Below are 12,431 nucleotides of genomic sequence, written 5' to 3'. Positions count from 1 at the left end.
ATAATTATTCAAAACTCCCCTCAGCATGAGATATACATATTGATATCTTCTTTTCCTGCATATCTCTGGAACATGTAGAATCGCTGTTCTGACACTTTGAACAAACCTTTAACTAATCAAAATTTGTATCTCGTTTGCCGCTCAGCACGTGCAATCCAGCAGATACATTTGTATCTTCAACATATATCGTCTCTGTGTCTTTATCATATGTAAACACTTTTTCTCTTGACACTCGAGAGACAAACCTTTAACTAATCAAAAGCCGGAATCAGAATCCCCACAGCACGTGCATGTCCCTGCAGATACATTTGTATCTTTTACCGAATGCGGGCCAATCTTATCTCTGTGAATGTTGTCCACGCTGGTTTTTCGCCAAAAGGCCGCAGCCCTGACCTTTGGCTAGGTGCAGCTACAGATACCGAGTATCAATTTCGTTTGGTAACTGCAATTAAGTACAAACAGCGTGCAACCTCGACCCGGTGTGTCGCTGCAGATCTCAAACTGAACGCTGAAGCCCGGCCGACCCTGTCCGCCTCGCTCAGCGGGCCCTCAATTTATGTTTTTCTAGGGAAATCAACTCACGCCCGTCGTTTACCTTTTGCGCTTCATCTCCTCTCTCTCTCTCTCCGATTGCAATTCGGCGCCCGATTTCCGATCAGGACGCACGCTTCAGCGTTTAGCGTCGCTTTGCATAGGAGCCACAGAGCAGGCAGCCAGAGGCCGGGCAGGATGTGTGTGCGAGAGCAATTAATGTAGGCCAAAAACGCCGGCGCATCAAAGTGTCTCTATTGCGCGGCCAAGGCGTGAACAATTATGGCCTAAACACTTGCCTCAAACACGGGCAACACCCCCAACTAGACGAAAACAGAGAGGAAGAGAGACAAAGAGAGAGTGAGAGAGGGAGAGAGAGAGTGCGTTGCATTGAATAGTTTTCATTCTGAATCATTTTGCTTCCGCCAATTTAATGAAATTCAGTGCAAGCACAGCAGGATGTCCTTTTAATTGAGGCAGCAGCAGCAGCAGCACATCTTTTTCTGTTCGAACAAGTGCCAAGCGGTTTCATTGACCATACCGAAAACGCCCACAAAAAATAATGTAGGGGCGTCCTAACGTCAAAGGAAACGAGCAAAAAAAAAAAAAAAAACACTTTGCATAGAAAATTCTCAAAAATTATTAATTTATTATGATATACTATGTGGGTATTTGAATGAAAGAAAAAAACATTTTAATATAGAGTATAATATTATATAGAATATAACTTAGCAAAATCAATGTATAGTTTTTCAATATGTTTATGAAGTGAAAATATTTTATTCTGAAAGTAAAGACTTGTCCGTAGCCTTGCTGTATAGTGTTTTTATCGTTCGGATATGAGTACTAGTGGCGTGGCAAATCGGATAATTTGTATATATGATAAAGCAGAAACGCTTTTATTTAAGCTCCTAGAGGCTTGAAATTTAGAATATTTATACTCATATGTATAGTTTGTCATTATAAAAGGTATTTATTTCTATGCCTATTATAGGTATGACAAGTCGCCTGAAATTACATTCCTTACAGTTTAAGATGTAGAACACTAAGATGTTGTACTTTTATATCCATATAGGCGCATTTATATTCATATACAATCGAGTCTCGATAATTTGTACACCGCAAAAACAAAAATTGCGATAAATCAAAAAAATTCTATAACCTTGCCGTTTCGAATAATCTGGACTCGACTATATTATATATCCACGTCCATTATGGGAATGACAATTCATACCTCACTAAACAATTTTACGAGAAATTCTATTAAATACCGAGCAATATTAGTAAAAAGACTTGAAATTTGAATTTACTTTTAAAAAGTTTCATAGCAGGCAAGGCATATACTAGTTGCTATTGTTTAAAAATATCAGGAGATATTGAGACACTCTACATTGTACTCTAATATTAATATATGAATATAATATTGTGTATGAAGCAATATCAAGCGAGACTCAAAGTAGCGAAAACATTGGAACAACTGGAAGATATCAGGAACTGACTCTTAAGATTACAATCAGAGTGAAAGTATTAATAATTGAGATTATCTGAGAGCGCTGATGAATATCTGTAAGTATTCATAAAATTGATTACATAAATGATTATAATATGCTGAAACCCAAATCAAAAGTAGAGTAAGAGAGTAATTTATACAGTAGAATCCGGTTATAACGACTCCGCTTATATGAGCAAACTTATACGGTTATAGTGTCTTCCGGTTATAATGACAGTTATAACCAGATTCTACTTCTAGCTTCAAGTTTCCCTGTTCTATTGCAGCTACTGCGATAGGCTCTATCTCTATAGTCTTAGCTCAGTTATTTCCTGAACCAACTTAGTTTATATATGCTGCCTCATTTAATAACCAAACTTATAAACTGTCTCATCGGAGTCAGAGAAAAAAACAAAACAGTTTTAAATACTCGAAGCAAGTGCATGTGCCGCATAACGTAATGAAAGATATCGAAGCGTTGACTGACGCACTTGTAGATACTCGCTTGCTGGATCGATTCACACACACACACACACACACGTGCACACACAGAAGCAGTGCCTAAGGTATATCGACGGCGGCAACGGCAACGGCAGCTGAGCGTGTGACGCGTGTCTGGCGTTTTGGGTTGTGAAAGAGTTTTTGAGCTGTGGTGCATATCGTGACGTGTAATTGACAGGCAACAGGCGTTTAAATCCAGAGACTCGCCAGCCTGTCATCGCCTCGAGAGCGCAAACAAATTTAGATATCTCCATGGACACTCGACTGACAGCCAAATGGAGGGCAGACGAAGTAGAGGCGGAAGATGAAGAAATAGCAGCAGAGCAACTGGCAGCTACCAGTCGCTCTCTAAAGTGGATCAGCCAGGCACTAAGTGCGAACAAACTACTTTAGATAGAGATAAGGAGAAAACGTAGTTTTAATTGACGTTTGAAATTACAAGCAAAACGGAAGGAAATGCGACAAAAACTATATAGAAGAAGAAGAAAACTGTGAAAAATAATGAGAAAAACCACAAAAAAATAACATCGATCAATGGAGAGAACGCTGATAGAGAGACACCTCGAACAGGATATACGTATAACAACAGCAAATTGAGATGTTTCCTGTCACGGCTCTGAATTGCAAACTCACCTCGAATGGCGAGAAAAACTGCCGTGGCGTGGCAAATATGATTATGATAAGGAAAATTGTGTCGGACGAATTGGAAAAAGAAGGAAAAAAACTGAAATATACTCGCATTACACATCATGCTGTCTTAAATTACCAGCGTAATCAGAGATTTCCAACACCTTTTCGTCGAGGATTTTAGCTAATTAATTTTCACCAAGAGCCACAGCGAGAGAAATGGGAAATTGGGAAAAGTAGGAAAAATGGGCAAAGGACGTGGGCGGCATGCGCGTCGAATGCGCTTAACAGCTTTGCGTGCAGCTATGCCTCCACCCAGCACCAGAGCCAAACCGGGAGAGGGAGTGAGAGCGGGTGAGTGGGAGAGTGAGACAGAGAAAGGAGGCCGAATGAGCGCTGATCCGTCTGCTAGTTAAAATCTCTTGCCTGAGCATGGATATGCTTGACGCTTGGATTAGGCTGACGTAATGAGTTCTGAGCCAGGGGCCAGCACGCGCTCACGTTGTGGGCGTGACAGCTTCGTAAAAGGCAACGAGAGTTTTACAACAATTTCTATTTCGAAATAGTGATGTAGATATCTCAAAGATACTTTGCTATCTGTCAGCTTAAAAACGAAAATTTCATAATTAACTAAACGACTGTTTGTGTCTGAGGATATAGCAATATGTTCGACTGAAGGTTTGGCCTGGAGTAAAGAAATTCACTATGGTATATAGTAAAACTAAGAGCATAATTTTATTCTACCAAAAACAAAAGCCGATTTCAATCGGTCTTACATGATTTTGTTCAAATTTGATTGGGCTTTGCACAAAAAAATGTTATTCAAGCCAAAAGTTCACTTTAATTGATCATATATCATATACCATATAATATCGGATCATATATCTTATATTTGATCTCATGTATACATATGCTTAATTTGCTGCCAAAAGTTGTAGTTTAACCAAGTTCCATGAGTAAATTGCAATTGAGAGCTGAGTTCACATAGAACAACTGTGCTATTTCATACAGAATTATTGGAATTATTGGAATTTTTGTTATTTTTATTAAAAAATCATCTAAATATATGCCAAGTAATTAGAATATTAAGAAAGAGTTAGAAAAATAAGAATTAACGACAGGAGTTCATAGTTCAATATATGTATACATATATATTTCTTCTTCTATACATCTTCATCTAACTTAAAATGGTTAAAAACATTTGTCGATTGCAATTAAATTGCATTTGTATGAGCCACATGCACGTGGGGCTCTTTGTTATTGGAATAAAGAGAGATTCGCTGGAAGAGTCCGTTCCTTCAAAATATCCCCTCGAGGCCAAAAAAAAAAAAAAAAAAAATTGCAAATGGAAACAATGCGGAGAAAAATGAATTTGCGGTCGTTAAAGGGAAATCAGCTACCGCACACAACGCCTCAAATCACGCCTCAATTGTCCATGGGCCAAGTTAATGCAATTTGCAGTAGCAGATGCACAAATCACACACCGTGCCAAGAAGAAGAAGACGACGACGATGATGTTAAGAATGTTATCGCTGGAATCGAATCTCGATCTGCGAGCCGAATGACAGCGAAAGAAAACAATTGACAATTGCCAAGGTTCGGCTCGGCTCGGTTTGGCTTGGCTCAATTCAATTCAATTCAATTCAATAACAATTGACAAACGCCCACCACAAATGAGTTGGAAACTCGCCAAGAGCCCTGCGCCATAATAGAGACAGATAGCTGAACAAGAAGACGAAGAAGAGGAAGAAGATGACCGAGTCTAGCTGTTATATAGAGATGTCACGCATATAAAAACGCGTTTTCATGTGACACAAACACCAAAGCAGGGTGAGAAACAAAAGAGCATCGAATTGAGGACCACCACAGAGTTGAGATTTTATGGCCCTTTTTTGTCAGTGGACAAACGAATATCTCTCTCTCTATATATATATATCTATAATATATATATGCATGTATCTATTTTGGTTTTTGGCAAATGCGGTCAAAACATTGTCTATGAAAACAATGCTGGCTAAGACCGCACAGCGCGCAGCAGTTCGCTAAAAATACCTTGAAATGAGCATTTGGGCTCTTAACTGTTATTAGCATGCTGAGCCGAGCACACACAGGCTCTGTGCAATCTCTGTGTGTGTGTGCGTGTGAAACAAAGCTAAGCAGTTTCTAATTGTCACAACATGAATAGAGATTTGTGCCGTCTCTCTCTCTCTTTCTCTCTCTCTCTCACTCTGTTTGACTATAATAGAGTTGCTCATTTGGGTCAACTGTGCCTCGACTCTGGTCAAAATATTTACACACAATTAGCGCAAATGGCACGAGAGAGCCGAACCCGTACAGCCGTACAGCTGTGCAGCCTTGACAGGCACCACCACCACCACCTGGCTGATATTTAATTTCTCTATTGGGACTTGTTGCGGTTGCAACGGCCTCGGCCTCCTACCAGCATTTTGGCAACAAACGACACGCGCCAGACACAAGCCAGCCCAACTTGCATTTATGCTGGTCTATGCACACAGTCAACATATATATATATATATTTATGTTTTATATATATCTCTTAAATTCTTGGTAAGACGCCAGTAATACTATAGCTATACATACTTCCTGCTCCTTACTTGGAACTCTCAGGAGACATCAATCTCTGGCCCTCTATCTCTATCTAGCGTGTGCTCAACTCTTCCGTTTTCTATTGAAATATTATTCATAAATATATATTTGAGTTTTTGTGGTCAGCTTCTGTTCCGCCCTCAATACTCGCCTTAAGCAAATAAACAACAGACTTCAAACCCTTTTTCTCATCTTTTTTTTTCTTGTCTTTCTATGGAACTGCTTGGACAAAATGCTTTGCTGTTTGCCTGGGCTGTGACCACTTAAGTGGATTTGCATTGTACTTCCCCACACACACACATACAAATACATACACTTGTATGTATAGAACCCTCTCTCACACTCACACAATTGCACTCAACTCAAATTCCAATTCTCGCGCCGCAGTCATATAAAGTTAAAGCCCAACTCCAACTGTCGCCCCAATAAAAATTTACGCCTAATTTTCTGCGATTGCTTCCGCGCATGCGCAGACGCTGCCCCTCCCCAGTCCTCGCTCTCCTTTGGCCTGCCTCGTTTTAACTACGCTCTACTCGTCGTCTGCCTGCTTCAGCGTTCCATTTGGCTCGTTAGCTTTTGCGATTGCCGATTTCATTTTTGATTTGTGTCGGCATATTTTGCATACAGTTAAGGAATGCGTGCAGCAAGTGGCTAATGCGAGGTGCGCCACAAAAGTTTAGAAAACTGGCCTGGTCTTGATCGATGTAGAAATGGAGCATTCGGAGTGATATATAAAACTATCTAGTTCTATAATTGTTTTTTTATTTTTAAGGATTTTTCGATTTTTTTTAGGTTTTACCTATAATTCTTCTTCTTTTTTCTTAGGGAAAATATATATTTTTGATGAAAAACTTTGATAATGTTGCTTGCTCTACAATTTTACATATGTGTTTATATCCTTCTATATTCCCATAGACAACGAATGTCTCAATATGCTAGAGATAGATCTCATATAATATATGTATACACATCTATATAAATTATAATATTTTATAATTATAACTCGAACTATTTTTCGTCATTTTAATACTGCATTCATTTTAAGGTTCAGTTCTCGATTCCAGAGTAAAACAAATATGATCCATAGCTGGGAAAATTTTATGCACGCACAGGGGTTCCATCCACATTTAATTGTAAGTCTAAACATATTTAAGATCCTTCCAAGGCAACTTCTTTCCAGTCATATTCCCTACATTAATCATAAAGATAGATGAAAGGGATGCATGTTTGCTAGGTGTAAATGAAATCGACTTAATATTGATATTTGCATCACTTTGTACTGCTTTCCCATTGAGGATCAGCTGGAATAGGCCTTACTTAAATATAAATGCCATATAAGATATTGCAAATTCCATAAAACTAAATCCTATACAGATGACTTATATTTCATACTATTTCAAATAAAATTGTAAGTCTTTTATCTTTCAGTCTTAATCTTCCCCCCATTAAATTCTCATATTTTCAAATTTTCTCTCAATTTTTCGCAATCACCTCGTTGCACAGCTGCTCTACTTCCCTGTCTCCATCTCTCTCTCTCTCTCTCTCTCAGTCAGTCAGTTAAAAAGTCGCCGACCATGTGAGTTGGAGCCAATCAGTTGGGTCCCCGCAAAGGTGGCACAAGAAAATTATTTAACAATCAATTTCAATTTCAATTTCTTGCAGCGGCATTTTGCCATCTAATTATAAAGAGTCCCAGATACAGCCAAAAGAAATATCAAACGAAATGCGCCGACTTAACTAACTAAAATTTAAATTACCAAAAAGGAAAACTAGAAAAATCCGAGTTGACCTTAAGAAAAGAATGAACCGAAAAAAAAAAAATTAGAGAAAAATTCCAAGCCAAACGTTGCTCTAATTAAAATTGAAATGAACTGTTCGGCATGCGAGCGGGCAATAAGAAGGTCCTTTCACACACACACACACATACACTCGTACATACACAGAGACCTTCTCCTGACTGTTCTGGGCAGCAATAAATTTTGGTATCTGGGCACGCGGTTCTTAAGGGTGGTCTCTTGACTCTCTGCTCAGTGCGGGATTTCATCTTGGTTTTCCTTCTTTTTCTTTTTTTTGGTTTTTTGCTTGGCACGTTCGTTATTTAGGCTCTCGACTTTTACATAGATCTGCTTCTTTTTGCTTTTTTTCTGAATGTCGAGCAATATTACAATAAAAAACGCATTTGTATACCCTGTACTTATGATGTGTGCCGAGTGGTTGGTTTGATGAGTGAAGCTGTAGGATTATGGAAATTAAAGAGGGTTTCCTTTGGATGGTTTGACAGAGTAGAAGAGCATAGAGCGACTGCATAGAGACTAAATTTTATAGATCTAAACCATTGAACTTGGGAGCTTTGTCATAAGCTAATCTACTTTTCCCATCCAAACTTTTCGTTTTACAGTCTAAGAAAACTGCAGTTTCATAAGACTCTTCTCTATGAAAGGAATAAAGAAAAGTAAAGTCAAATTTTGCAGTTGACATGCCAGAAAGGATTCTGCAGTAACTAAACTGAAGCAGCTCCAGCTCGAAAATATTGGAGGAGTCGAAATCGCATAATAATCATTCACGTTATCAAAAGCAAATGTGTCAGGAGTCTGCGCTATTGTGAGTTATTGATATTCCTCGATAATTTTCCACATTTTCCACAGTATTTTCTAGTTCATCCACACAGCTAGGCTAGCTTGTGAATATTTATTTTATTTTTTTCATATTTCTGTTTTTTTTTTTTTTGTTTTTCTTTTGATTCGTGTGATCTTCTTTTTGATGCTCGTTGCACTCGTTTCATGGCAAAATGCATCAGAAAGAAAAAAAAAAAACAAAATTAATCCAACGCTGGCGCAGCCCACACACGTCTCAAAAACGAATGCAAAGGATTAGCATGCAGCATTCCGTTCGAATGCCTTTTGGAATGGGTTTGCTCTCAGCTTCTCCCTCTCTCTATATATATATAAAGTATTCTTATTATTATTGCCATGGCGAATCGCCGCAGCACAATGGGCGACACAATGGGCCAAGTGTGAGGCCCGAAGGATTAGTGTGCGAGAGTTGAGGGCTGCAGACAATCGAAAACAATCGAGCAATGCGCCACATTTGCCATTCAAATGCAATTGTGCGCATTAATCGATTCAGTTTCAACTTGAGAAACTTTTTTCTTTTCTCCACTGAAAACTAATTTCATGCCTGCTTATATCACACAAAGAAGAAGAGACGAGCACCTACTGGTTGTTGTATTACTATTATCATTATTATTATTATTATTATTATTATTATTATTATTATTATTACAGCTGCGATTAATTAAGCAAACAAATCGAGACGCAACTATTAAATACGGTAGCTGTAAAAACAAATCACCCCCAAAGGCAGGCCAAGCAACATTCGCACTGCATCAGCGATCCAACGTTCATTGGACTCAGTCGATCGCATTTCGTGGCCTAATTAATTGCCAATCATAAAGGCGAGTGCAATGGGCTCGTAAAACGAATCACTTTTAAATGCCCAATGCGCCAATGCAGCAATTATTCAAGTTTGCGCCTAAAGTGATGATCGCCAACTTCGACTCTTCAGTTTTGTTTTTAGTTTTCAGTTTTCTGTTTTCTGTTTTCCTGGTCTTTTTGGTTAATGCCACCACTAACTGGACACTGAAACATTTTATGGGAAATCTTCTGTGTGTGTTTGGCAATTAATTAAATTAAGTTTTCAGTGAAATGCCAAAGGCGTGAAGCAAACAAGCGAACGCAATGCAAATCGATAATGCACCGAACTGGCAGATACACTCAACAGATCCTTGAGATGAATGTTACAGCAGCAGTTAAACTACTAGCTCATGGGGGCGGATCATTTTCAAAGTTAAGTCATTGGTTCAGCAATCTTTTCTTATTAACAATGTATAGTACTTGAACTGGTTCACAGAACGGTTCATACTTAAGATTCACAACTATTGGACATTCCAAAAATTCACGTTTTTCTATTATCACTGTCAGAGTAATTCACCTGAAGATGAATAATGAACCACTCAATGAACTAGTTCATATACACTTTGAAGGCTAACCTTATCAAAATATAAGTTCTAATCTACCTATGCCTGCTTTATAACTTGACACCTGATCACTTCTTTGTGAATAAAGAACTTCCACATAGTTGCTTTTGATCTGGTTCCGTAAAAGAGCTGAACATATAAAGATAACTATTTATATGAATAAGCTGCAGATCTTAACACAGATATACAATATTATAAATGTGCAATGATCTCAATAGCTGAAAATTTGATTATCTAAAGCTCCAAACCTAAAAAGATTTGACAGCTCGAAATAGAAATAGCTAGAAAGATATCGAATTTATAAAATCTAAGAATCCATCAATATATTATCTATGCTTCAACACCAGTTCTAGCACTTTTCACTTGACTGCGCTGCATTACTTCAAATTCAAGAGCTAGTGGACAGTTCCCTAATTGGGTGAGTGTATCGAGCGGCAGTGGGCATACAGGAAGTTGCGGCAACTCGCAGATCGCCGACATCATCAGCATTAACAACAAACAGCGATAACAATTTTAATTGCGCTGATCTCTGCTGATCGGACGCTGATCAGAGATCTGATCTGTTCTGTTCTGTTTGGTTCTGTTTGTTTCTGCTCAGCTCAGCTCAGTTCAGTTCTTTAGCTGCTCTTTGCTGATGAGCCAATCGCGTTGCCGGCAGTTTTGTTAATGCCTTTTGGCAGCAACAGCAACAGCTTCAGCTTAAGATGCGGCTATCAATTGGCAATCGTGTTAAGAGGCTCTAATAAAGTTGCACTCCACTCGCAGAGCGTTCAACGATCAGCGATCAACGAATCGATCTGTTTCTGGCACTGTTATTTATCTCTTAATATATCTTACATCAACTTATGGGCCCCGGCCACTGATATGGAAATCAACTTTGCCACTTGGCTAATCTTAAAGTTTGCCGTTTTATTGCCTCCATTCCTTACCGCCACCCTGGCCCCGGCCCCCGGCCCCTGGCCAACTGACCAACTGTCCAACTGTCCAACTGTCGCCGCGATCGATAAGCGCGGCAACATAAGAAATCGATTTAAGCCAATTCTCTATAGCTACCTGCCTGCCTGCCTCTATATCATTGGCCCCCATCTGCCAGTTACATGGAAGCTTATCATCTCACAATGCCTGCTTACAATCGCGCTTGTGCTTAACTCAACCAGATAGCCAGATGCAGCCATAGATAATCTGCACACAGCATGCGGGATACTTAAAATATCAACAGCATCTCACATTAGTGTAAGTTGTAGCTGTAGTTGAATGTACTAATATGCTACTAGCACTGATCGTGGTTCGACCAGAAAGCAGCCACGAATTGGGCTTAAGCATAATTCAATTATATTTTAGAATTAACATATCAATTAACAAATTAATTGACGTCTTCAACTGTGATGTGCATATGTAAAATGGTCTGTTATTGTACATGTGTTATTCATTACTCTACAATAATTATCAACCAAAATTTCCGTTCCCTTGGAGATCTAAGACTTAGTAGATAATAATATGTCTATTATTAAAAATTTTACAAATTTTTGAGTGCATTGCTTTTAGATACTATATCTTTCACAATTGTAGATCCCTCTATCCCTATGATTCTCAGCATTTATGATCATCATATCTGATGTTTTTGATAGTTAAATAGTAATAATTATATATCTTCATCTGCAGTTATTTAAGTAAGTTTTTAAATACATATCTGAGAACAACTCTCAGATCCGTTGATTTTTACATTCTCAATCGTATCTTGTTAATTATAAATCGAAAAACTTATCCCCTTGCCATTTCGAATTATCGGGATTCCTTTGTATTAAGTCTTTTGCTCACATTATTAATATTTAGCATATTTTGTAGTTTTAGACTTTTAGATCTTTTTATTTTCCTATATTATTTATATTCCTAAAGTCTTGCATCTTTGATCTTTACATATTTAATTCGAAATCTTGCTATGATGTAAGTAATATATGATCTCCAACAAGTTTGTTGTAGTAGTAGTAGATCGTTTGTTAACAGGACAACCATTAAAGAGCTCCCCAATAATCTGAACTCCAGCCGAAACGAACAAACTCGCCTGCTCGCTCTCTCATTACCATTCAAACAACTCTGATGCAATCATAGGGCTAGACTAGGCACGATCTATGCCCAACCTCACATATGAGTTGCAAATCTTCAGCTACCTGCTGCTTATAGCTATTCCCTTGGGCATAGCACGTGCAGAAACTTCTTTCAAAGATGCTCGCTGACAAAGATCCAGCATGCAGCGATCTCCAAAGATACGCGGCAACATATTCTTGGCATAAACATTAAGGCACATTAGTTTACATGGGCAGCGGGTCTTAGGACACTTCATTAAATAGCTATTTTACATGTCTCTCCCCTCCCTCCCTCTCTCTCTATTTCTCTGTCCATGGTACCTGCATATGAATAGCAAAACAATGCGTATGACCGAAGATCGATGATGGATGATCAGATGCACTGAGATGACTCAATCATTGTGCAATGCAAAAACGAATGCGAAACGTGCGATTGCCTCGCTGATTATGTGAGATCTATGCATGCAGATAGTTTGCGCAAAAGGAAGCTGGACACACATGTCTAGATCTAAGATCATGTCCCATGTGCACACGTGTGCTAATTACCTTGAAGAGA

This window comes from Drosophila mojavensis, unplaced genomic scaffold (genome assembly GCF_018153725.1).
Source record: "Drosophila mojavensis isolate 15081-1352.22 unplaced genomic scaffold, ASM1815372v1 contig_136, whole genome shotgun sequence".
Lineage (NCBI taxonomy): Eukaryota > Metazoa > Arthropoda > Insecta > Diptera > Drosophilidae > Drosophila > Drosophila mojavensis.
The sequence above is the reverse complement of the archived record's forward strand: the minus strand, read 5'-3'. Positions refer to the sequence as shown.